Genomic DNA, 27,352 nt, shown 5'->3' on the forward strand with positions numbered 1-27,352 from the left:
CCCCTCCCCTCAATAGCTACATCATTCACATTTTAATTATAATTTCTTTTTATTGAATATTTCAATTCATTTTGGAGGGTTCTATTGTTTTTGATAGTATTAGTGATATTTCCCCATATGTATTTAGCCCGTATCAGAAGAACATAATTAAATTGATACTGAGCTGTCTTAATGTTAGATACAGACCTTGGGTTTTAACATATTCATGAAGGAGCACATTTAATTTCAATGCATGCTACCCTTACTGAAGTCATAGTTAGAACATGAACATAAACAAGGTCTATTAAAAAGATTATAAAGGCTTAAAGAGAGTCATGTAATATAACATTTTAGAACTTACTGCATATCTATTAATTGATTAGATTTAAGGAAACTAATGCTGATTTTTAGATAATTACTTAAAAGTCTATCTGACTATCCCTCCAAACCCCAAATAGGGTCATGAAGAATCAGATAAGACTGAACAAAAACCAAAACTTGCTACTTTCTAACTCTTCAACACTGACTTAATTTTCTATGAATTTGTCCTAGAATGTGACTCATTACAGTGTTCAACTGTCTAATTCACAATATATACCTACAAAGCTTTCCTCTGTCCCAAGCTCCAGCTTCATATCTCCAATTGTCTACTGCGCATCTCCAGGGAGACAGCCTGTCATTACTTCAAATTCAATGTGCCAAAGTTGAACTCATTACCCCACAACTAATGTGCTCCCCCTTTCAGAAGCCCCAGTTTCTGTCAACAATGCTATCAATAGATTTCTTTTCTCTTCTAACAGTCCTCTATCTGCTAAAGTGTGGTCCTGCTAATGCTTCCTTTCCAATATTCCTTTCCACCACCAATGTCCACTACTCCACTCTGTCCAGTTTTTTGTTACTGCTAACAGTGCTGCCATAAACTTTTTTATGTATATGGAAATTTTGTTTTATATAAATATGCCTTTGTTTTGTTGTACTTCACTTTATTGGGCTTTGTGGATACTGCATTTTTTTCTTTTCTTTTTTTCTTTTTCTTTATTTTTTTAAAGCAATTGGGGTTAAGTAACTTGCTCAAGGTTACACGGCCAGTTATTTCTGGGTGTGGTGCTAAATATCAGAGCCCAGATTCGATCCCAGGTCATCCCTACACTGGGGACGGTGCTCTTACTTGCTGAACCACCTGGCCGCCCCAAGCATTTTTTTTCTTTTTACAAATTTAAGGTTTGTGGTAGCCCTGTTTCTATCAATGTCATTTTTCCAACAGTATGTACTCACATTGTGTCTTTGTGCCATGTTTCAGTAATTCTTGCAGTATTTCAAACTTGTATAAATCTATTATGATGATCTGTAATCAGTGATCTCTGATTTACTATTGTAATTGATTTGGGGAGCTACACCCATAAAGAGGCAAACTTCATCAATAAATGTTGTGTGGGTTCCGACTGTTCCACCAATCAACAGCAGTTCCTCTCTCTCTCTCTCCCTCTCCTCAGGCTCCCTATTCCCTGGGACACAAAAATATTGAAATTAGGCCAATTAATAGGCCAGCAATGGCCTCTAAGTGTTCAAGTGAAAAGAACACTTATTCAATGAGGCAAACTTCATTGTTGTCTTATTTTAAGAAATTGTCAGGGACACCCCAACCTTCAGCCATTACCACCCTGATCACTCAGCAGCCATCAATGTTGTGGCAAGACTTTCTGCCAGCAAAAAGATTATGACTCACTGATGGCTTGGATGATGGGTAGCTTCTTACAGCAATAAAGCATTTTTTTTAAATTAAGGGACATAGCTTTGCCGAGGCAGTTACTGCTGCTGTCAGAAGGAGCATCTGATGTGAAAGTACCTACTGAGCTCCATTAACAGCTGTGTGTTTCTGGTGTGCTGTGAGTGCTAGTAACTTAGCCTAAAGTATCTTTTTTTCCTCCAACTTTGCGAATAGCAAAATGACAAGTGTCGAGAAGTTTTCTTTTCATGTGCCAAGTTTAGAATAACTTGTTGAGGTTCTACAGAATGGACTTAAAATAATTTTGCTGATGTCTAGGTCTCTGCAGTTGATTGCCCTGATCTGCCTAAGGAATCACACGTATCCTGTTAAAGGAATCTGTGGAAAAACTAGAATTGCAGAAGTAGGTGGGGTTCCTTACCTCTTGCCTCTTGTGAACAAAAATAAAAAGGGTTATGATATGAATATTATTTCAAATGAAATCGAGCTCCCTGGGGCTTTCATTCTTGAAGCAAGAGCAGTCCCTTTCAGACTCTTGGGATCAATGCTAAGTTTATGCCAATTGTCCATACTTAAAAGTGATCATAAGCCTGCTGTGAATGGAAGCTATTTTGCCCAGATTAACCATGTAGAGGGGAGGGTGCTGCTAGAGAAATAAAGTAAGAAGAACAATGACTTTGAATTCGCATTATTGGCTAACCTCTCTGCCAGTGAAGGCCAGACTGGTAAGGTTATTGAAGCCAAAGGAAGAACTGGAAAGCATAATTTTGTGACTTGTATGAGAGAAACTCTTAGAAAACATGTACACACAAATATACACATATGTGTACACACATGTATACACACATATGTATGTACATGTATAAGTATATGTGTATATATTGTAATGTTAATGTAATCTGAAGATCTTCCATACCCCTTTGTATTGGCAAGTAAGCAGGAACTTAGCACCGTGTTTCAAGTTAACTCCTTGTTTAAACTATTTAATTAACACAGAAGTAGTTAACACCTTGGGAGGAAGTTGCTGATGTAACAGGAAGGGGCAGAACAAGGAGGAGGTACACCATATATAAGGAAGAACACGAGCTGGACAGACAAAATTTCCTGGGGTAAACATTGTGATGGCAGGGCAGCTGCTGCTGGGCTGAAGACTGAACTGAGAATTGAGAAAAACTGAGAAACGGAATGAGAATTGAGAACTGAGACAGAATTTCTTGGAGTAAGCCACGTGGAGGCTGGATGAAGTGATTTTGATTTTGAGAACGGAGCTTATGGTGCTGAAGACTTCTGAGGGCCAGATGGATCTGCTGAGGATTTCCAAGGGCCAGCTGGAGCTGCGAAAGACTGAGGAAGCATGACTGTGATGCTGGCACTTTGTACAAATGTTGTTGTGACTTTGTTAATGTGTAGGAATATTCTTGTGGCTTTGTTAAGCCTTGTCTTCCCAGAAACAGAGACTGTGAAGGATTTGAGATGGACTGGACATTGTGAGCCCCAATGTGGAGGAGGAACTGCATGGAGAGCTGGACAAGGAGCTGGGAGCCATCTGCTTTTGAACTCAGGTGGTAGTTGGTTAGATTCAGGTGGGAGCTGGGACCATGGAAGAGGAACCATGGGAGCTGAAAGCCTGCCCTGAGTCAAGATGAAAAGACCTCTCTGTGGGTACTGAGTAGTGAATGATGAAATTGTCTGAGTAGTGACTGATGAAATTGAAATTTACTTGTGACCTAGGGGAGGATATTTTCCACTACCCCTTAAGAGGGTACTGTGTAGTGACTGTTGAAGTTTTAACTTAATTGCACCCCATGGTGGATAACTTTGACTTTTGTACTGGTTTGGGATCCTTAAAGAGGCTGAATGATTGAGTTACTAAATGATTGTACTTTGTTGAAAACTATGTAACCACTTTGGTGAAAACTATGTGGCCATTTTAACGATAAGTTGTTGAGTTGTGACATGCTGAATACTATATTTTGATTTTTTGTGGTAAATTATAACATTGTGAATGCTGTACCTTGATTTTCTGTGAATGTTTTGCTCTGATTTGTTATTGAATAAATAGAGAGTTTGCTATACCATGTAATCAGAACTTTGAAAACTGTTCATAGCAGCAGTCCTCCGCGTAGCTTTACATATATATGTATATGTATATGTATATATATATATACATATATATATATATGTATATGTAATCTCCAGGAGAAGCTCAAGCAGTCTCTCAAACTATTTTCTATTCAAAGTTCATAACCAGCAGTTCCTGTGTTTACTGTGAATTTAGGTGTGTTTGTTTTCATTTAGAAAGCAGTTTACACCCTGTGAGTATATTTGGGTTCCCCCCAAGGAAGAAAACACAAACAGAACTTTGAAATGTTAATAGCTTATTTTACAGATGTAAATATCGCCAAACTAAATTTATGAGCTTCACAAACAGTTTTAATTTAATTCAACAAGCATTTCTTAAGCATTTTCTTTTGTGTGAGGCTATGAGAAAACAAAGATATAAAGCAGTCCCTGCTCTCTAAAATATGTTATTCTATCCAGTAGAATAAAACACAATGATTGGTTTTTAATGGCTGCAGTTGTAATCTGCTGCATTTCTTCCAAAATCCAAGATTAACCAAGAATTACTTTCTCTGATTTAACAAATTATTCAGCAGTATCCAGCTATAGCCTCTAACATGATAATTGGTACATAGTAGATAATTCAAAATACTTTGTAATTGGTTTGTCCATTTTTATAATCCTGAAGATGTCTAATTATTATACATTTTTGAATAGGATCATTAATCATCTACATTTGAAACAAAATTAATAAAGTATTTTAAATTTAAAAAAATTAAGGTACATAATTTTTTTAGATATAATACTATTGCACACTTAATAGACTATGGTAACATTATAAACATAACTTTTATACACACCGGAAAACCAAAAAAAAACCAACTTGTGACTTGCTTTACTGAAGTGGTTTCAAATCAAACCTACAAAACCTCCAAAGTACAGCAAAATCTCTGTGTTAGAGAATATGGAGATTTTAGTCACTTTGTTAGCTTAATTCCCAACTGCTTTGCATGATGGTTGAACCAGTTCACAGTTCCACCAATGGAGTATTAGTGTGCCTTTCTTTTTATAATAATTTCATTGACTGTTGAATATTATTATTAATTTTTTTTTTTTTGCTTTTTGGAGGGCAATTGGGGTTAAGTGACTTGCCCAAGGTCACACGGCTAGTTTTTTGTGTTAAGTGTCTGATGCCAGATTTGAACTCAGGTTCCTGAGTTCAGGGCCAGCGCTCTATTCACTGCGCCACCTAGCTGCCCCTTCTGTTGAATATTTTTATCTTTTGACATTTTTGCCAATCTGTTGGATGTTAGTCATAAAATGAAGGCAGTAGGGATACAAATTGAGTTTTTACTCATAGCATTTACTCATTTTTCATTGTATTTTTATAACAAGAACATAAATATGAATGTAGTTAATTTCCTCTATGTAGAATATCAACTTGTTGGTCATTAAAGATAACATGAGTATTAAGAGAAATTAGCATTAGCTTAAAAATTAAGAACTGTGTGATTTCTCACAGCTTCTTTTCCCTTGTCCATCACTTTGCTCCATACTGTTGAAGCGAAATATAACAGGCATTTAATAACTGCAAGTTGAATGAATCATTGTTTGAGTACATTCACCGAGACATTAAAATATCTACATCTTTCAGGATTTAGTTTATAAGAATTACTTCATTTTAATATAGTAGCAGGAGATTAGTTAATGATTCTTATTTTTCCTATGACATTATCTATTTTAAAGATGCTGATCAATTAATGCTCTTTTTAACTGAGAGGAGAGGGTATCGCTAACTTTGTCCTTTGACAAGAAAGGACACCATGACCATAACTGGTGAAGTAAACTATCCCATGGTATAAATGGAAAGATTTAAGATTTTTGATCGTTGAGACTAGTGCTATAAGATGTGCACATTGTGAGATGGCACAGGATGGACAGGACACTGAAATGGGCACTGACACTTTCTCTGCTACTGCTTCTGATTGACCAAATTATCACTTGAGAAGAACATATCAGTCTCATGGGGGGGGGGGGGGTTGGTCTACTGTAACTCAAAAGCTCAGGTGAAAAATGACATTTATGAACTATTACTCTGCCTTGAGATTCTTCAGCTTCTTCTCTCCCTTAATTTGCCATCAAATGTTTTAGTGAATGTTTGCAAAGTTATTCATATTTCCAGAGGCAGAACAGTCAGCCAAGCAGCTAACATTAGTCCTAACTGTACACTTCCTAAATTTCCAGTTAATAATTAACAACATAACTTTGATTTGGAGGCAGCAAGGTGGTGTAATGGATAAGAGTTCTGGTCCTGGAGTCAAAAAGACCTGAATTTAAATTTAGCCTTATAAACAATTTTTGTGGCTATAGACAAGTCATTTAACCTCTATTTGCCTCAGTTTTCTGATCTTTAAAACAGGGATAATACTATTTCTTGCTTTCCAGGGTTGTTGTGAGGATCAAATGAGATAAAATTTGTGAAATGCTTTGTAAACCTTTGTAAACCTATATAAGTGCTAGCTATTATTACTATTATACTATGAACTCTTTATAGACATAGTTTTCCAATCCTGCTAAATTAAGGAAAGAGAAAAGCCAGTCAGAGAAGACTGACTTTTGTTTCTGACTCTTTTATTCTGGGCACTTGGGGTGGCCAGAGAATTGTACAATGGTCAGATCACTGGGACAAGAGTAGCAAGGTCCAACTCTTTTTCAAGACCCCACTATAAAATTGCCATAAAAATTTAGATAAATTACGTAGCCTCTCTGTCAAGTGTGACTACATGAAGAATGTGTGCAACTGCATCTGCCACACACAATGATTGTGAAAGTTTTGAATTGATCATTTACAGTATTTTGAGATCCATAAACCAAGATACTGTATAAATAGGAGATATCAAAATAAAAATTTTAAAAAATAGCTAATGCAATGAACTCCATAGAAGGCTAATCAACAAGTAATCAGCTCATTTTGAGATGAAGGTATTTTTTTCTTGCTATCTAGTTCTCTATGCCTGAGCTACTTAACTGCTTTTCAAGAACTGTGGGTTTCAGGACTCTCACTGCCAAGCATTTTTTTTCATTTTTATATCTTCCCCATAAAACATTATTGTAACTTTAGTTTGGGGATTCCTAATCCTTTACCCCCCCCCCCCCACTAAAATATGCTTGCTGAAACTAAACAAAAATATGCCCAACCCTTTGGTTGGTCGCTGAGTTTTCTTTCTTCCTTGGGTTTGCCCCAGCTGACAGACGTACAAAAGCTCAGCTCAGGCTGCAGAGATACTTGGGGGTAAGAAATCACTGAGAAAGAAGGTCCCTTATGCTATTTGAATCAAGCAAGGATAAAGGAGTCAAGCAGCTCATAAGAAATCACATAAAAGCTTGGAATTTTAAAAGAAGAAAGGTAACCCAACTGATCAGAGCTTTAGAACAAGGGCTATATTTAGTTTCAGTCTTGACTGACAATGCTTATTCTTATATTCTTGGTTATAGACTTCTAATGATACATGAAAGGTAGTGTGGTATAATGGTTAGTGGATGGTGGTGGAGATAGTATTGAAACTTAGGTCTTTTTGAGTCTAGCTTCTTTCAAGTATATCTTGTTGCATTTCCCCCCCTCCCCAAAAGAAAAATGAATAAAAACAGTTGGCTAATTCAGTAAATCCTTTTGCATTTTAAATATGTAATCTAATCATAAAAACAGAAACATGATTGTAAAATTTAGTTTTGTTCCTTGAGGTAAAGTAGTTTGGCAAAACAAGGGTTTTTTTATGCAAGAAATTTTTGATTGCATGCCTTTCTCCACTTTGACCTGCTGTAGCATGACATATAGTCTAAAAGAGGTACATAATGAGTTTTTACTAAAGAGGTTTAATATTAGAAGTACTAGAAAGACTTTATAGCATGACTCTTCACCTTCAACTACTTAGCCCAACATATTGAATCAGTTGCCACACCTCATAATTTTAATCTCTATGATATATATGTCTTATACACCCTCTTCTCCCTACTCACATTTTCACCATTCTAGTTCTGGCTCGAATTTCTTGTTGCCTGGATTATTGCAATAACCTCATAATTAACATCTGTCTCAAATCTGTCCCCACTCCCATCTATCTTCCAGTTCCTCCCCTTGCTCAACTCCATCCCAGGCAATTTTGGATTCTGCCTTGGAACAATAATGAAATCAATATTATTGTTGTTTCTGAAAAGAAATGTAAATCAATTACCCTGTAGATCAACTCACTCTCCATGTGGCTCTCCAGAGCAGAACTCACTTCTCTGGCCACCATTTTCCTGTCTGTCTCTATGAGAATTAGTCCCTCAAGTTCTTGAGAGCAGTGACTTTCAAATTTTTTTATTTGTATCCCTAGTAGATAACAAAATGTTTAGAATATAGTAAGTGCTTAATAAGTGCTCGTTTAATTATTCATTAATTTAAGAAAATAATTGGCCCTGGTCATGGTAAATATGAAATAACAAAAAAATTAGTCATATTTTAATCATCATATTATTCATTACTGATAAAGGAATCATTCCTGGATCAGCTGTCTGTATATGAGATCACCAACTTTCTAAATTTTTGATTGGGTAAAAATAATAACACAAAGCTAAAAGAATAAACATGAGAAAAATCAGTGTTGTGTAATTAAAACAACCCCCAAATGAACAACTACGCAAGTTATTGATGATTGACAATAGGATACTGGTAACAGGAAGAAGTGACATACAACAGTTATGCTAATTTCATATAAAGTTTAACTGGCATAAATTAATCAATAAATTAAATAATGAGAGGACCAGAAGAGTCTAAAAAGTGCTTAGTCAATAAGTAAGTATGAAACTTAGCCAACAAGTGAAGAGATGTGGCAGCCAATGGTGCCACCAGCTTGGTGTATAAACATGTTTGTAAAATCTTATGAAGCAGCATGGTGCAACATTATGGGCATCTGTCTCATAAAACTGGAACAGTGGAGGGTAAGACTAGTTTAAATAAAACTGAAAAGAATTAGGAAAAGACCAAATAAGCAAAATCATTTCAGGGACACTTCAGCATGAAACTGGGAAGATGACAATAAATTTTTTTTTTAAAAGGAAAAGATGTGAAAAGAATTAAAAAAATATATAAGCAACTTTCCCCATCAAGGACAATGGTGACCATTTCAGATGTATGTATGTAGAAGGCATAAATGACAACAAGGACAGCAAAGACTGGAAGTTCAGCTGGGCTGGACTAAGTGCATGGAGGAGATCCATGCAGGAAGTGACTCCATTCTGAGGATGTTGAAGAATCAATTCACAAGGTATCTAAAGACACAAATTGTTGGGGGCGGGGGAGGAAATCTTTCATCCAAAAAGAATATGTATGAGTGTATGCATAACTGTTGACTCATATATCTATTTCTCTGTCTATGTAAAATTTTTCTGGGAGTAATATACTCCATAATAATACAACCATGTTCTTCTATCCCCCATGCTAAACAAAACAAAAACAAACAAAAAAAACCTCACTCACGATTTCCCATTACCATTAGCCATCACAGTAAATTTTTCATTTTTTTCTGTATCTAAATTCCTTGAAAAGACCGTCTACAATTGGTGTCTCCACTTACTCTCCTCTCCTTTTCAAACTCTTGGTAATTTCATTTTGACTTTATCATTCAACCAAAATTGCTCCCTTAAAGTTATCCATGAGGATACTATGAACTATGAAAAAGGACCGCAGCAAATGATGCCATCGAAGAAATGTATTATTGAAAAAGAAAGCTACTTAAATTGGTCATATGCACATCATGCTACCAGCATATTTGTCATCATTCTGATCCTGTAACCTCTTCTCCTGAATTGTTGATTCTGTCCCAGCAATACTGGGTTATTATAGATAAGCTTTGGCCTCATCTTGCTTGGAATCATGGCTCCATACCACTTTCTGACCATCTCTATCTCCACCTTCTTCACAGTTCTCCTTTAAGTGTTCTGTTGTCCCATTAGAATATAAACTCGTTAAAAGCAAGAACTGTCTTCTTTGCTTAAATTTACATGCTTAGAGTTTACTCTGGCACATAATAAGTGCTTAGTAAATTATCTATCTGTCTCTCTACCTACGTACCAACCAATATAAGATGAGAACAAGAGATAACCGGTAGAAAGCCACTACGCCCTAGGGATATCTTTGTGATACCTGTTAAGAGAAAGCAAGGAAGGCCTCAACATATCAGATGATTTTTTGGGACAAACTTATGAGAAGGAATGGATGAGAATTACACTGGAGAGGTAGGCAGAGATGATTTGCAGTATGCCTCATTGGAGGGAACATTCACTTGAATTCACAAATCCTTTCGAGTTACTGAGTTGAGTTGAAAGTGGGAGGGGAGTTGGCAAGTGCAATAGGTTATTATTTGAAGCACATGCTTGTTCAGAGCTTCACATAGCTGTGATTTTGTTAGCATGGGTACTCCTTCATCTATATGAATTGCAACACTTCCACAACTTAGTAAATGATCTTCGTAATTTTCTGTGGCAGAAAAATTTATTATCCTGCCACCAATCTGGTGATATACATCTCTACACTTAGCTGCCCTGATACTCAGCTAAAAGACACTCTGGGCCTGTATTTGGAGTCTTTCTGCCTTGACAGGATTTCATAAAATCTGTTCTCCATTGATACAGCCTTCAACAGCGTCACTTCCATAATGCAACAGCAAAGGGCGCAGGACTGTAGTAGAAGTGAAATCTATACAACCTTTAAATTCCCTAATCAGAAAAGCTTCTTGTTAAATACTTCAAGTAGCATCTCATTCCCATCCCTGCTATTCTTATGGTGGCAAATTTTCTCATTCTGCTCAAGGGTCACTGACTGGTGAGTTTCCATATCATAAAGACAAAACTCTTTTTGAATCCTACTTCTTTCCTGTACTAAGTTTAGGATGGAAATAAAATGCACTGCCAACCTTCTAACAATATCCATGCAATAAAAAACTGCAGCCATAATACATACAGCAGCCATCAGAAATAAAGTCTCAAGAAAACAGAAAATTACTTTTATTTACTTTTGCTCCAGAGATAAAGGATAGGAGATATATGACAATAGCTACCAGAAATGCTTGAATCAAGAGAGAGTTGTTTTTTTTTTAAGATTGTGGTGACATGTGGGCGTGTTTGTAGGCAGCAGAGAAAAAATTAGAGAGGAAGTCTAATGATGATAAAAGGGCAATCTGCTGGGGTAGACCGGAGGGCACAAGAATGAGAGAGCGTACAAAGCAGCTTGATTTGGCAAGAAGGGACCTCTTTATATGGGATAGGGGTAAAAGAGGTGACAGTGGGGAAAGACAACTGAATGATGTAAGATAAGGAGGGAGAAGGCAGAACTCTTGGCAAAAGATCTCACTTTTTATGACTAATATAAAAGGCAAGATTCAAATCTAGGTTTTTCTTGACTCAGGGCCCAGTGCTGCTACCACTTTACCCAAGTAAACTGTTTTGCTTTATCTCAGAAGTGAACATGAACAACGGTAGATGAAGTTACCATCACAAACCTCTGTTCTCTTTCCTATTGCCTGAACCAGCCTTCAGAGAAGAACTGAGAAATGGCAAGTTTCAGAAGTCATTTTTAATGGCAGTGTTGAGGCTGCAATTCTATCTTTCCTTACAAAGAACCAGGATCCTCTCTGTTTTGTTTAGATATGATGGCCCTAGATGAACCTACAATTTCTTTGCCCTTGAGGCATAAACCAATTTCCTGCAAAATGGCTTTGCATTTTTTTCCAATTTATTTAAGCATTTATACTCTATGCCTACATTATAAAATTATGACTGATTTCAATAATAGGCTTCTTATAGTAGTTTCTATTTTAGTTCTCTCCAGTGGGATTTTTTTGCATGACAAGTCCATAATAATGCCAAATATTGTGGGATAGAACAGACACAATGTCAAAATGCCCAAATTATTTTCTAATGATCCACAAATCATACTAATAAGTTCTCTCTCTCTCTCTCTGTCTCTCTCTTTTCTCTCTCATGCATTTTATTTTATTATCTATGTCCATGCGTGAACTTATATGCATGATTATTGCTTGCTCATATAAATTCTCTTCTAAAAGCAGCAGAGAAAAACAAAAAAGAGAGCAGGGCAGAAGAAAACAGAATATTAACCTAATAGAAACACAGACTACATGGGACACCCAGCTCACAGCATCTGGATTCTTTTGTTCAAACTGTTTGAGACATCTCACCAAGGAACAGCACCTTGGTTCCTTGGTAACCACTTCTGGTGAATGGTGCTGCAAACTCTCTGGAGAGGGAGATAATTATTAATGCTCTTAAATTTTTAAAAAGTGACTATTTTAAAATCAAACACAAAACTAGTAACATACAGAATGGCAACCTCTCCCAAGGAGCAACACATAAGCAATTCTATTAATATTCACAAGTGTTGCATTACAGGAGATCTCTTTTCCCCCAGAGCAAGCAGTGGGCAGTAGTCTCAAGCAGCTCTATTCAGTTTGCTGCTGCTATGACAACTCTCCAGAAGCAAATGTCAGGTCAGCTCCAGGCATATGTGTCTAGGACATAATTGCTTTGTCAGAGACCTAATAGCCACCTACGTTCACTCTCTGGAACTGCTAAAAGCTTCAGTACCCAAATAACTAAGTGATGTGATGTTCTTTAACCACCCTTTCCGCCATGTGGCCCATTCTATAACATCTCATTTATAGTTTTATTCTATTTGGACACAGACTCAGATGCTTCTACATGTGTGCTGAAAAGTTAACAAGGGTACCATTTATAAAGCATTCAGTTTGCAATTGGGTGTCCAGTAGGTCTAGATATTACCATTCTTATGCTACAGAAAAGCTCCTCAGATCATCTCTGTTCACTAAGAGCCTTATTGTTATTTCCTTTTTCCTTAAAAAAATGTCCTGGTCACTAAGCAACATTTAACTCAAGTCGATGAGAATTTATTAAGAGGGTCCTCTTATAAAACTAGAGCTGCATTCATTCTTGCTGAAGAGAGATAGGCAAAGAAGCAGGAAGACAAGGTTTTTGCCCTTGAGATCTTATGATTTTAAAAGGAAAATAATATATTTAAAAATGCTCAGAGAACAGAGTCAGTACAATATAGCCTATACTAAAGTGCAAGGGTTCATGGATCAGGGATCCAGAGAAGGCAGGAGAGTGTGGTAGTGACTATATGGCCAAAGAGAACTTTGAACTTGAAGTCACAAGATATGAATCCATATTCTGGCTCCATCACTTACTAACTTTGAGGACCCTGTGTGAATCACTTCAACCCTGTTGGCTGTAGCTTCCTCATTTGTAAAATGAATGACAGGGTCAGATGAACTAGATGACCTCCAAGGTCTGCATTAATATTGTATATGATTTCTGGGGACTAGAACACAGAGGAGAGGTTTCATGAGGAAGGTGGGGCTTGAGCTAGGCCTTCAAAGATTGTATGACCACTGAATTAGAGAAGAAGATCGATCAATCAATTAAAAATTTTTTTGGAGGGGGGAAGGCAGGGCAATTGGGATTAAGTGACTTGCCCAAAGTCATATGGCTACTAAGTGTTAAATGTCTGAGGCTGGATTTGAACTCAGGTCCTCCTGACTCCAGGGCTGGTGCTCTGTTCATTGAACCACCTAGACGCCCTTATCAATTGATTTTTTAAAAAAGCATTTATTAATCACTTACTGTCTTCCAGGCACAGAACTTAAATGCTGGGTATACAAAGAAAGTTAAAAAAAATAGTTCCTTCCTTTAGTCAACTCACATTATAATTGGGTAGATAACATGTAGATAACATGTAGATAACTAGGTACATATAGGATCTACATAAAGTAGATAGGAGAAGTTCATTCAAGTGGAGGGAAATGCATGAATAAAGTCATGGAGGAGGGAGTAAGCTTAGTGAACATACAGTAATAAGTATCTGAGTGTTAAAATAGTCCACTCCCAAATCCCAGGAATTAATAACCAGAAACATCCCCTGTATTTGTATAGCCATTTCTAGTTTTCACTGTAATTCACTCTAGTCTCCCACCCAAAAACACAATAAAACAAAAATACAGAAACTTAACCTTGTGCTAAGCACCGTGGTTACAAAAAAAAAAAAGCAAGACAAAACAAAACATTCTCTGCTCTCAAGCAGATCGTAGGCTTATGGTGGAGAGAGCAAGCAAACCACTATGTACAAATAAGTTGTATAAAAGAGTACACATTGGGAAGTAATGTCAAAGGGAAGGCACTTAGATGAAGGAGGACTGGCAAGTATTCTTGCAAATGGTGGGACTTCAGTTGAGATTTGAAAAAAGTCAGGGAAGCCATGAGGCAGAGATGAATCAAGAAAATCTTTTTAGATATTTACATCTAACAAATGCTATTTAGAGGAATACACCCATTGAAAAGCAAAAAATAAACAGGTAAGGAATTTCTCTTTTTCTTTCAATTATGTCAAGAGTATAATACTGAGGGTAGAAGAGCTGACCTAGCCTCCAACAAACTTACCATTGCATTGCTAATTATCAATTAGTATAAAAAGGTGGTATGACTAATTTTCTCACCTCTTACAGAATACTTTTGTTACTAAATTAGTTTATTAAATTTAGATATGTCTTCTTCCAGGAAAAATGGTCCCAAGAAGAAAATCATACTTTAGAATTAAGCAATTCATATAAGAACACTAATAGCAGCATTTATATAATATTTAAAATTTGAAATGTATTTTACATATGTTAACTTCTTTGGTAAGTCATATAGGACCTAGAGTTCACCTAGTCCTACCTCACAGATGAGTACCCTCAGACCTAGAGAAGTTATACTTTCTGTTACAAAGCTGAAAGACAGAAGGTAGTACGGGAAATAGAATAAACAACAGATTGACTCAGGACTTATGGGCATAATATCTTTTCTAAAGTTAGTTTAGTCTGTAAAAAGAAGATGTAAAATGATGCTATGGGGTCAATTCCATGGGAATAAAGCTTAAAGTGGGTATTTGCTTAAGTGATATTACAGTGAGATTTCATGACTTTACAACATGGTTGGATATTATTTATTAATATTGTGATTGTGAAATCACTTTGGGGCCACCTTATCTATCAACGTGTTTATGTGTGTATGTGTGTGTATATACACACGTATATACAAACATAATGTATGTATATATATATACTAAATATACGCATGTATAAATGTGTGTATGTATGTGCATACATATGTGTTCTGCCTCTGACAAATGTTGGCTGTGTGACCCTGGGAAAGTAGCATAATTTTCCACTGTTTTAGTCAGCTTTCTAAGATTATAAAAGGAATTTATTAACCTACAATGAAAGAAACAATTTACTTACCTAGGAGTTCCCTAAGCCAATGAAATGACAGACCCACTCTCTATTGCATCCTCAGAATCCTTTGATACAACCCATCCACAAAAAGTATCCCTACTTTAACAAATCTGGCAAATGATAATCCACTCTTGGCTCAAACACTTTTAAAAAGAAGAATCCACCAACTCTCAAGTCACCCATTGCCCTACGCTTCTGTGCAGTTTGGATTCAGTCAAAGGGCTGCACTTGAGGACCTAGGGGGCCACATGGGACCTTGAGGTCACAGTTTCCCCTACCCCTGCTCTAATTGTTAGGAAGGTTTTCCTGCCTTAAAGCCTAAATTTATCTCTTCAAAACTTCTACCTATTGTTCCCACTTCAGCTGTCTGGGGTCTAATGAACAAGCCTAAAAATCCCTCTTCTATGTAACAATCCTTCAGATATTTGAAGACAAGCTATCAGGTCTCCAATGCATTTTGTGTTCTTTAGCCTAAACATTCCAAGTTTCTTCAAATAATTCCCACAATACCATGAATTCAAGGCCCTTTGCCTCCCTAGTTGACCCACCTTTGGATAATCCAGGCTAACAATATCCTTCTGTAGCCACAGGGTCCAGGACTAAACATGGCACTTCATATGAGGTCTGATGGGGGCAGAGAAAAGTGGGGCCATCACCTCCCTATAGGTTGTGCTCCTCTTAATGTAGCCCAAGATCATATTTTGGTTTTTGGCAGCTATACCACATTGCTGTCTCATATGGAGTTTATAGTTCACTAATGTCCCTAGGCATTTTACAGAAAAACTATTACCTATGTATGTCTCTTCCATCTTATACTTATGAACTTGATTATTTTCTACCCAAGTACAAGATTTCACATTTATCCCTTTTGAATTTCCTAGTGAAAGATTCAGCCAACATGCAAAATATAAAGAAAACTATACTTTCTGAAAGGATAGGATAGTGCAGACATCTACAGAATCCAAAGGAGTGAACTGAACTTAACCAGAGTTACCATTTCCAAAATTATTGGAATCATCAACCCTTCAGGGTATATCCCACAAAACATGGCCAGAAGAGGTTTTTAAAAAGTGATTACATTCAAAATAACCATAAAATGTGTAAAATATTTAGGACTCTGTAAGACACACAGGAGCTAGATAATTAAACTACAAAATGCTCTTAGTGGAAATAAAAGTTAGTCCTAAATAATTGGAGATATATTAATTACTCATGGATAAGGCCAGACCAATATAATAAAATGAAAACTGTCCAAATCAATTTATTTAGTGTCAAACCAAATTGTGACCCCATCTCAGACTCAATGCTAACTGAAAAGAGAAAAGATTTTCAGGAGCAAAAATAGTTGTCTGAGACTTATTTTTCTAGAGGAATGACATATTTCAAAATAGGACAATCAGAAGGTTAGATATAACTAATAAAAGAGTAAATCACTGATCTTGACCCTGTAGATGAATTTTGTGTGTGTAGGGGGCGCTGATTTCTGAGCACAGTCTATCCTGTGAATATTTTTTACAAGGCTGATGACATAGTGACTGTGGTGATGGTCATAACTTCTATCATGGTGAGTGCTAGTCCTTTCTATCAAATCCTATCAAATTAAACAGGATAGCTTGAGTAGTCTTGTATGTGTTATTACTGTAGGTTACCATCAGATAAGATCTTTTGTAATAGGAAAATATTATTTTCCTATGATATTTGAAGATATCCAATAGCATATTAAGATATTGCTTAATGGGTGCAAGATAATTCATAGATGGGCAAAGACAAATTAAACTGTTTCCATTTAAAAAAAATCATTATTCTAACATCATTTCCAAATCACAATTAACTAAAATATAGGAAAGCTATTCTACTGCTTTTTTGCATTCAGTAATGTACAATATCTTCCACATGAGGTTATCAAACCATTATAACTACTTCTACTTTTGAAATCATAGTTCAAGTTTAAAATGATTACAATATCTGGCTTCATAATATATGTGTGACTATAGCTCAGTTCCCTCAATACAAATGACAGTGTAATGTCAAGGTAACTAATGTTTTAAAGTGAATAAATGAAAGAGAAAAGACAGGATAAAAGGTAGACAAATTATGTGAGAGGAATCATTAAAATGAATATATGTTATGAACAAAATATGTAGAAATACTAATTTATACACTGTCTGAAAATAATTTGGTTTTAAATAAGTAATTCTAATAAAGCTATTGACACTTTAATTCACATTCTGAACCATATACATCCCAGATATTAGCACTTAAAGTGTATCAACTGATTATAGCCAACTTTTCTGCCTCAACCAAATTGTTTTGTGTGGCCCATTATAGACATACATCAATGATTCCAAACAGATGTGAAAACGATACAGTCTTGCCTACAGAAGTGGTCGAAATCCCAGCTGAGTTAGATTTAGAGTCACTCTGACCCATTCCTTTAGAGCAATGAATAAAAGTTGTACCAAATGCCTACATCAAAAAAATGCCTACATCAAATTTTTCTGTGTCTTTGGTGGGGGAGGGTGGCTACCAGGGAGGAGACCAATAATTGTATTTTCCTTCACATATTATACTTATTTGTACTACCCATCTTTCACAGTATTTGCTCCTGCTCTCCACTATGCTTAGTAATCACCTTGGTTTTTTTCTTCTCTCCATCCATCCCTGCCTGTTGAAAATCTTAACTTATCTCTCAAGGGCTAGGTTCAATGTTGCTTCCTCTGTGAAGACAATCCTGATCCAAATAGAGGGAAGTATCTCTCATTTCTCAGATACCCCAAAGTAATTTGGCTATAGCTCCCTGATGCTCTTTTATTGAATCAGACTTTTATTGGAATTGGAAGGAAACTGAGATGTCATTTAAGCCAGCCTATACCTAAACTCATGCTTCCACTTATGTCTCCACCACTAATTCACCACTGATGATGGCAAATTCAGCACTTTCCATGTATGGACGGTCCCAGTTGCTAGGATTTGACTATATTTTATTACACCTATTAAAATCTGATGGCAACTTCTGCTTTCTGGTTCTGCCTTCCTAGACCAAGAAGTCACGGACCATGTCTTCTTCATCCCCATATTACCTGAAGTACTCAGCACAGTGTCTTCCACATTGGAGAAGCCTAATAAACATCTAGTGACTTGGTCTAATTGAGTTGTGCATACCTATTTAACCAGGAAAACTGCAAACTAATGAGAAAGCCTTTCAGCAAATTAACTTTCTGGAATAGAGCTGTCATCCAAAAAATCAAGGGAGCTCAACTTAGCAAGACTTTATTTGTGTGACTTCTGTAAGATCACTCATGAAGCAACTTTGATTTAATGATGAAAAAGTTATACTCATTCTTCACTGAGTTCCATATACTCTGTAGAAGCCTGGGGATTTATGGATGACTTGATGACTAAAGAATTGGTAGGGATAGCTTAAAACAATGAACAAACCAAAGTCACTCTAACTTTAAAATGAATTATTAGTAATTATTCCATAGGAGCTTTGTCTTCTTTACTGATTTTTTAAAGTTTATATTAAAATTACTTTGCATTTCATGAGTAACTTGATCTGATGGCAAAGTGAAGCAGCTGTTATATGATACACAGTAGGGGAAGCTAAATCTAGCATTAAAAATGTGACCAAAAAAAGAGAGATTATGTAAATACTTATGGTTCTAGGTTCTTAATCATCCTCAATTAAAAAAAAAACTCACTCAAAAAATGACAATTTTTTATTATGATAGACAGTAGGAAATATATACATATGCTTGTATGATTCACTAATCTAGTACTAGTTTTTGGAATATGGCCTCTTCTCCCCCACCAAAATATGAATGAACATAGCTATGAATGCAAAAAAATACTTTATTTTTGTTCTAAGATTTCATTTCTATCCCCATCATTGAGAAGACATCATCATCTTATGGCAAAAATGAGATACAGCAGAACATAGACACTATTCACATTTTGGAGATGTAAAAAAAAAATTAATGCTACAGTAGAATTTCATTTTCTCAAGGGAAAGAACTATATCTTTTTTTCATCTCTATATTCCTGGCACCTAGCAAGGTACCCTGAACAATGTAGACATCTAATAAATGTTTTTGAATAAAATTTTAGCTTTTAAATAGACAAAACTTAAAAACACAAGTAGAAAAAATGTCATAGGTGCCTATAGTTAGCTCAGCACACAACAAATTAATAAATTCTACTTCTGTTTAGCCTTCTATTTTAAATAAATTAAATCTTCTTACTTTTTAGGGATTGAAGCATATAAAGTTATATTTGTTAAACTTAGCTACTTAGCATAAAATTGAAAATTACATATTGTCCTTCCTAGTAGAATATGAGTTCCTGGAGGGAAGGGACTGGGCATTTTCCTTTCTTTGTATCCTTAGCACTTAGCACAGTGTTGGACACATAGCAAACATTTAATAAATGTTGACTGATTAGAAAACAAAAATTCTTTCATTTAGTAAGGGTTTTAAATAATATAGAAAGCTGTAAGCAATTTGTCTTTTGAATAAAAGACATTAGAAATGCAATTCATGAACTTACTTTTTTCTCTGAAGATATTAGCCAGATTTTTTTTTCTTTAGGAATAAAATGTATGAGAAACACCTATGCACGTTGCCCATATGTTACATATGACATCTACAATTAGTTTTTTAAAAAATTCTATCTAGATTTGTTTCTTTACTTTTCACATTTCTGACCCACATAGATACGTGTTATTGCAAAAATAACACTGCTACTATCTGAAATACTTAGAATGTTACTTAACACAGTCAAAATTTTAAAGCTTAGATTAGTGTCATGTTGCTAAATGTTTAACAAGCAGGTCTGGTAATGGGAAAAAGGCACACATGACACATTTTAAAGTGTCTTTTAAAATTTTAATCTGCATTATTAATATTTTCCCTATTAATTTTTTAAGTCTAGAGACTACAAAAAATCAAACCCTGATTTGTGGCATTTATTTGCTTTCAAGGTATAAATACTTACACTGAAAATTAAACAATTGGCACTTGCTAGCTGGTTCAAGATGTCTCCAGCACATTCCTAGATTAGACTATCATGAAAAGGCAAATAAATAATCTAGTAAAAACCACCAGGATTAGCTTGTGTTTGTCAAGATCTAAGACAATTCACAATGTCCAAAGAGTACAAGATCCTAAAACCTCTTTTGAATAGACATAGTGTATTTGTCCAAATCAATACTAAGTTAGGTGTAGACTAGATCCCTACACTGCTATTTCTTTGAAAGGAATGTACACACATTCAATAAACATTGGAAAAAATAACAGAGTCTAAGCTATACTCAGGCATTCTACAAACTAGATCTCTTTCTAGTTAAATAATAGCAGCTGACATGCATGTGTATATACAAAATATATACACACATAACTTATGAATTATAATATATATGTGTGTCTACACACATGCATATATTATGTACATACAGGGGCAACTAGGTTGCACAGTGGATAGAGGGCTAGTCTCAAAAGCAAGAATATCTGAATTTAAATCCTGACTCGGAGACTAGCTGTGTGACCCTGAGCAAGCCACTTAACCACTGTCCATTTCAGTTGCCTCATCTGTAAAATGGGAAGAATAATAGTGCCTAACTTTCAAGAGTTATTGGGAGGATAAAGTAAGATATATGTAAAGTGTTTAATAAATGCTAGCTGCTGCTGCTGCTTTTATATGTCTTTAAGGTTTACAAAGTATTTTACACATAAAGTGTTAAGAAAGTTGCTTAGGCAATACTGAAGGAAGAAGTGCTTTGCCCTAGGTCACTCAGCAAGTGTGTGTATGTGGGAGGTGAGGAGGTGTGAGGAGGTTACCTAAATGCAAGTGGTCTTGACTATAAGACCACTCCAGGCCTCTATTCATTATGCTACACTGTCTCTTGACAACAAAGGTACTAATAGTAGTATTATGCACATTTTATAGATGAGGAAATTGAGGCTCCAAAGGGGTTCGGTGGCTTCCCCATAGTTACACAGCTATTATGTTTCTGAGCTAGGATTTGAACCCGCACTCTTTCTTGAATCCAAGTTTAACATTTTTTCCTTCACTTGGTCAACAGAGTAAGTAATCTATGCCATTGGTACACGTTGTGTCTGGTCAATTATGTTTCTCTTTACTAAAGAAGTCTACATTTTCATGAACCCAATTTTCAACATCTTTATGAAAGTAAATAAGTAATAAGTAAAATACAGGTAGGTATTTAGAATTGGAAGGATATGCTCTGTCCAGTTTCTGTGATTACTTTTTAATATTTAAATTATAACTATCCATAAATAATGTTTTAATTATGGTCAAATATTATGACTTCAGTCTGAATGAAATTGTGGCTTATTCTCAAATATCCATTGAGGTAATTATTCATCACAACTGCACAAAATATTAGCAAATGTATATTTTTCTGGTTCTTAAATTAATATTTTCCCAGGTAAACTTTTCAACCACTTCAAATGGACATTTTTTAAAAGCTGTTAAAGGAACCTGAATGACAATACTACCCAGATCCATTTTTGGCCTATTAAGGATTAAGGTGGGTTATCTGAATTGTTAATGTCTTAATTAAAGCTCTCCAATCTGGCAAGCTCACTTGGCTGAAGCCTGGTGTTTATGAGGTCAAGATCTTCGGTGTGGAACCCATTTTGTGTTCAAATGGAGAAAAGAAGTCTTTCATTGCAACTGAACCCCAAAGGAACATTTTAGAATTCTCTGAGTGTGTAGGAAAATCAACTCTAAGTGAACATTCTTTTAACAAGTGCAAACAGCAACCTCTTTGTATATGGGCAGTATATTGAAAAAAAATAATTAAATTTGAAAACATATTTGGTAAGACCTGCAGGGACTCTTACTTTGAGATTCCCATATTACTCAGCCCAAACACAAAATTTCAATCAGTTTTATAGTAATACAGTACAGAAAAGACATTTAATTATAGCAGCATGGAAGATGAAAATTAGTACAATTCTGATGATAAAATTATGCTTCAGGGCTAAACAGAGAATGGAAATGACTTATTTCACTTTATTAACAGGGGCAATAAATGGCATGCTCTCTGCTACTTCATGCAATAGTCTAAAACAGTCATATCTGGGTTCTGTTAAACTGTAAAAAAATAAATTTCACTGGCTCTGTTTTACATTTGACTTGGAGGTAAGAGAGACTATTATACCTGGTCTTGCTGGTATTACTTGAGCCACAGGCCTTTGGTCTCCTGGTGCCTGTCTTGGGTATGCACTCTTCCTTCACAAGTGATTTTAGGAGTTAATTAATATTCAATTAGTCTACGAAATACAGAATCTATCCAGACTGTAACACTGCATTAGGACAAAGAGAACATGGCAGTCTACTACCCCTTGCATTGAGTACCAATGTGTATACCAGAGGTCCAAATTTCAGCCTGAACATACCGATTCTTTTACACCAGGGCATTAAGCTCCAAAAATGCTATCACAGTACTTTGAATAACTCAGGCACACTGATTCTGTATATTGACTTCCAGTACTAAATCTCCCATGAGTATAAACCTCTCACAATACACGTTGAGGCCAGCATCTCCCACAAAACCTAACTTCAACATATAGGGTACATCCTTACAACTAGTAATGAGGTTCATAAAGTGTAGACAATTTTATCCTGTAATAACACGATGGTTACTATTATCCTATTTTTCAGTGTAGGCATCCCCAAACATTTAGTAATGATAAAGCAAATGTCCTAGTGGCTGTACTCTATCAGCACGGTAAAAATGTGTCTACAATGTTCATATGTTTAATGTGAAGAATGCTATTGACTTCATTATGTACTATGCATCAAGGTCCTATATGCTATTCATCTCAAAACTTACAGAAGAACAACAGGATTTCAGAGATGGCAGGTACCTTAAAGGTTATTGATTCTAGCCTTTATCAGACAACTTTCTCTACATCTCCAGTAAGCTTCCATGCAATTTCTACTCAAAATCTTCCAGTGGTGCTAAATTTTAAGGGAGCCCATTTCTCTTATGGATAGTTTTGCTCACTGGGAAATCTTTATATATAATGGGGGTAAATTTGACTCTCTGCAAGTTCTAAAGCAATATGACAGACCTTCAAATGCTTGAAGACAGCTAGCTACCTTGTCTTCTGTTATTTCTTATCTAGGCAGCTAGGTAGTGCGGTGGATAGAATGCTGTGCCTGCCTAGAGAGTCAGGAAGACATGAGTTCAAATCTTGCCTCAGAAGTTTCCTCCCTCTATGACCCTAGAGAATCTTAACTGATGCTTGCCTCATCTTTATCTGTAAAAGGTACTTATTAGTGACGTGACCCCGGGCAAGTCACTTATGCTTCATTTTCTGCATCTATAAAATGGGGACAATAATAGCAACTCTTTCTCAGGGTTGTGAGTATAGAATAAGATATTTGTAAAACTCTTTGAAAATCTTAAAGTGTTCTATAAATCCTACTATTATTTTTATTCTCCAGGGTAACATCCCTATTCCTTCAATTAATCCTCACATGGTGCAATTTTCAATTATATCAGCTATATAATGAAATTAAGGATCAGAAATGGGTTACAGTTGATTGTGGGGAGAGGAAAGAAGATACATTATGAGTAAGGCCATGGATTTCAAGCAATAGTTTTAAGTTATCCATTTCAATTTTTCACCTAGAGTTTTTTTTGTTTTCAAATATGCCTTTTCTGTAAAACCTAAAGGCTCATTAAATCCTCTACACATGAAGCTATGTGTATATATGTATATATTTTCATATATATACATGTATAAATATAGACACACATATATTTTCATATATAGAAATATACACACATTTATACACATATGCATATAAATATATATCTATATGCATGTGTGTGTGTATATATGTAAACACACAGAGCTACGTTGTATAGTGGATAGTGTGGCCTGGAGTCAGGAAGACTCATTTTCCTGAATTCATATCTGGCCTCGGATACTTCCTAGCTGTGTGACCCTGGGCAAATCACTTAACCCTGTTTGCCTCAGTTTCCTCATCTTTAAAATGAACTGAAGAAGGAAATTGCAAACCACTCCAGTATCTTCACCAAGAAAATCCCAAATGGGTTCATGAAGAGTCGGGCATGACTGAAACAACTGAACAACAAAATTTGTATACAGACATATAAATATTAGAAATCTGAATAAAAGCTTCTGTCATGATCAATGGTCCCTTTTCAAAGAAGTATTTATGCTCACAAAATCTTTATTAACAATTTCCTTTGTTTTCATCAGTGATTTTTTTTCATCTCTCATTTCCCCAGCTCAACCCTTCTTAATCCATTCCTTATCACTTGACTCAAAGAACATAGGTAAAATTCCAGAGATTAATATGATATTTTCTCTTGAGAATTATAAAAAAACCCAATAGGTAGGAAGTATTTAACTGTTTCTCAGTATAACTTAGTATAATTGTTCCTTAAATTCAATAGGTTCTAGCTGTCTGATGATGTGCAGATCTTAGGAATATGTTCATGTATAAATTTCCAAGTATTTTTTTAAAGTTTTATAAATTCACTTCTCTGACAGCAATTTACAGAGAATATGCCTCAGTTTTTCAGTGTTTGAATTTTTCCCCTGCTGACATTAGATGACAAACTTTCTAACATGGAAGGATGTCACGGTTCTCTTTAAAATCTTCCACTGAAATAAAGCAGCTTGCTGGGGCAAAACCCATCATTTTCCCAGGAGACTTAAGTCTCTGCCAAAACGAAAGGGGACTGAGGCAGTGCTTTGGCTCAGGCTGCTGTCATGACACTGGACCTTTTGGTTACTTTTCATTATATCTCTAATAAACCATAACTTTCCCATGAAAATAATGGAGAAAAATTTTTTTAAAACATGCGATTTCTCAAACTTTCAAATGCGGACATGCCCAGAAAGAGAATAAAGCAAAAAAATTATTTTGTTTTTTTGTCTTTTGGAGGGCCATTGGGGTTAAGTAACTTGCCCAAAGTTACACAGCTTGTTTTTTTTAAATTATTTTTTTTTGTGGGTGTTGAGTGTCTGAGTCCGGAACTGAACCGGAATCCTGACTCCGGACCAGCGCTTTACTCACTGCGCCACCTAGCCACCCCTAAAAAAAATTATTTTAAATAAGCAAAGATTCTATCTGAAAAATGCACAAAAGAGGAAAAAAATAATATCAGCAATCACCTGTGCAGATCTGATCTTATATATTTTTCTACTGAAACCATAAGGAAAAGCACTGAAATCACTGAGTTTCAAGTAAGTGGTCATTTAATAATAATGGTGAAAGAAAAAAAATTAGCTGTATCAAGTTGCTTTGATATACACAAACTTCAAAAATGACACTGTTCATATTTTTTTCAATAACAAAGTAGAAGATAGAGTCAATTTTTCAAGTCAAAACGAAAAGTCTATGGGTACAAGAAAAAACTCATAGATGCATCAAATATTAGAGCTGAAATCTAAGAAAAACCAGTGCTTCTAGAAAAGAGCAATTTATAAAACGTCTCAATCTGTCATACTTAGACATTTTAGGCAAGAGATAAAAAGCTCATTTCTTCAAGTTTTTGCCATTTGCATCTGCTATGATACTAGCTTCTTGCTTTTGCCACAGGACTCTTAAGAGAGGGTTGTGTTAGAATAAGGAACAGAGGAAGTTATTTAGCATTTTGAATGATAACATTCAGGTCCAGATTGCAAAGCTCTTTAGATTTTTAAATTAATTAATTAATTTCACAATGACTTTAAAATAGCTGCAAAGGCATTAAGCCTAAATTTTCAGAGGCAAATTTGGAATTCTTCAAAAAGAGGTTCCTTTGCCCTCTTCAAGTATTTTATAGTACAGTGAATTTTATTTACATTTAGGTATGGGTTAGACTAGATGGATGCTGAGGTACCTTTTCACTCTGAAATTCTGAGATTTTGGGAACTCTAATTTCTTTTGCATATGAAAGTCTTACAAATAATTGAAGAAGTCATGTATAATTCATTCCATCATTTCCTTTCTTAACTCTACCTTCTGGCTTTTCACCTCATCATTTACCTGAAAACTGTTCTCTCTCTCAAGTCACCAAAGATCTCTTCACTGCCAAATGTAATGGCATTTTCTTAATCCTCACTGATCTTTTTTATTATTTTTTTTAAGCCTGAGTGGAAGACTTTAGGTATATCAGTACTTGATTTCATCTTATTTGGTTTGAGGTCAAGAAACTACCAGGTTCAAGCTCTATTATCAAATGTCTTGACTAGTGCAATGGAAAGAACAATTTGGAGTCAGAGGACCTGAGTTCAAATGTTGCTTCTGCCCCTATGTGTATTACCTCTGTGACGCTAAACAGGTCACTTAGTGAGTCAGTCAATAAACATTTATCAAGTGCCTACTATTTGTCAGGCACTGTACTAAGCAAGTCATCTAAACTCTTCAGTTTTCTCATTTGTTAAATGAGGGTCTCAGACTCTGGGTCTGTACAGTTCCTTTCTGTTCTGAGTCTATGTTCCTATTTTTCTCTAGAAAGAAAGTAGCATAGCAAAAAATATAATGGTAACAGATTTTCTTCAGGTGCAAGGAACTTTTAAGTTGGAATACCGTATCCCTCCAAACTTTGAAGTTATCTTTAAACTTGACAAGGATAGATCTCTGTGTCCCTCCATTAGAGACAACATCCCTCCAGTACACATTTTACAGGTGAGAAAAATGAAACTCACTGGTGAAGTAGTCTAAATGTAATTTCACATAGGGACAGCTAGCTGGTGCAGTAGAAAGAGTGCATGACATCGAGTCAGGAAAAACTGAGTTCAAATTCAGACTTAAATTCAGACTTACTAGCTGTGTGACCCTGGGCAAGTCCCTCAACCCTGCTTGCCTCAGTTTCCTCATGAGCATGATAGAATAATAATTTTATTTTAATTTACAAGACAGCTAGGTGGTACAATGGATAGAGAGCTTGGCCTGGAATCATGACTTCAAATCTGACCTCAGACACTTCCTAGCTGTGTGACCCTGGGCAAGTCGCGTAACCCTGTTTGCCTCAGTTTCCTCATCTGTAAAATGAGCCGGAGAAGGAAATGGCAAACAGCTCTAGTATCTCTGCCAAGAAAACTCCAGATTGGTTCACAAAGAGTTGGACACTCCTGAACTATGACTGAACAACACATTTCACACAGATATTTGCTTTGCTAGGTACTTTGAACACAGGCTTTCTACCTTCATTTCCAGTGCTCTTTCTTCTATAGCATACTTCTTCATTCAT

General features: G+C 35.7%; 1 protein-coding gene and 1 pseudogene across 2 annotated transcripts in view; one reads left to right on the forward strand and one right to left on the reverse strand.

The window, feature by feature from the left end:
* Positions 1-27,352, reverse strand: part of NOL4 (nucleolar protein 4) — a 482,864-nt gene that overhangs the window by 56,245 nt on the left and 399,267 nt on the right. The window lies entirely within an intron of this gene.
* Positions 1,926-26,823, forward strand: LOC138169880 (ester hydrolase C11orf54 pseudogene; annotated as a pseudogene).

Source organism: Petaurus breviceps, unplaced genomic scaffold, assembly GCF_028583685.1.
Source record: "Petaurus breviceps papuanus isolate PSGF00001 unplaced genomic scaffold, PetGlider_PUasm1.0 38, whole genome shotgun sequence".
NCBI lineage: Eukaryota > Metazoa > Chordata > Mammalia > Diprotodontia > Petauridae > Petaurus > Petaurus breviceps.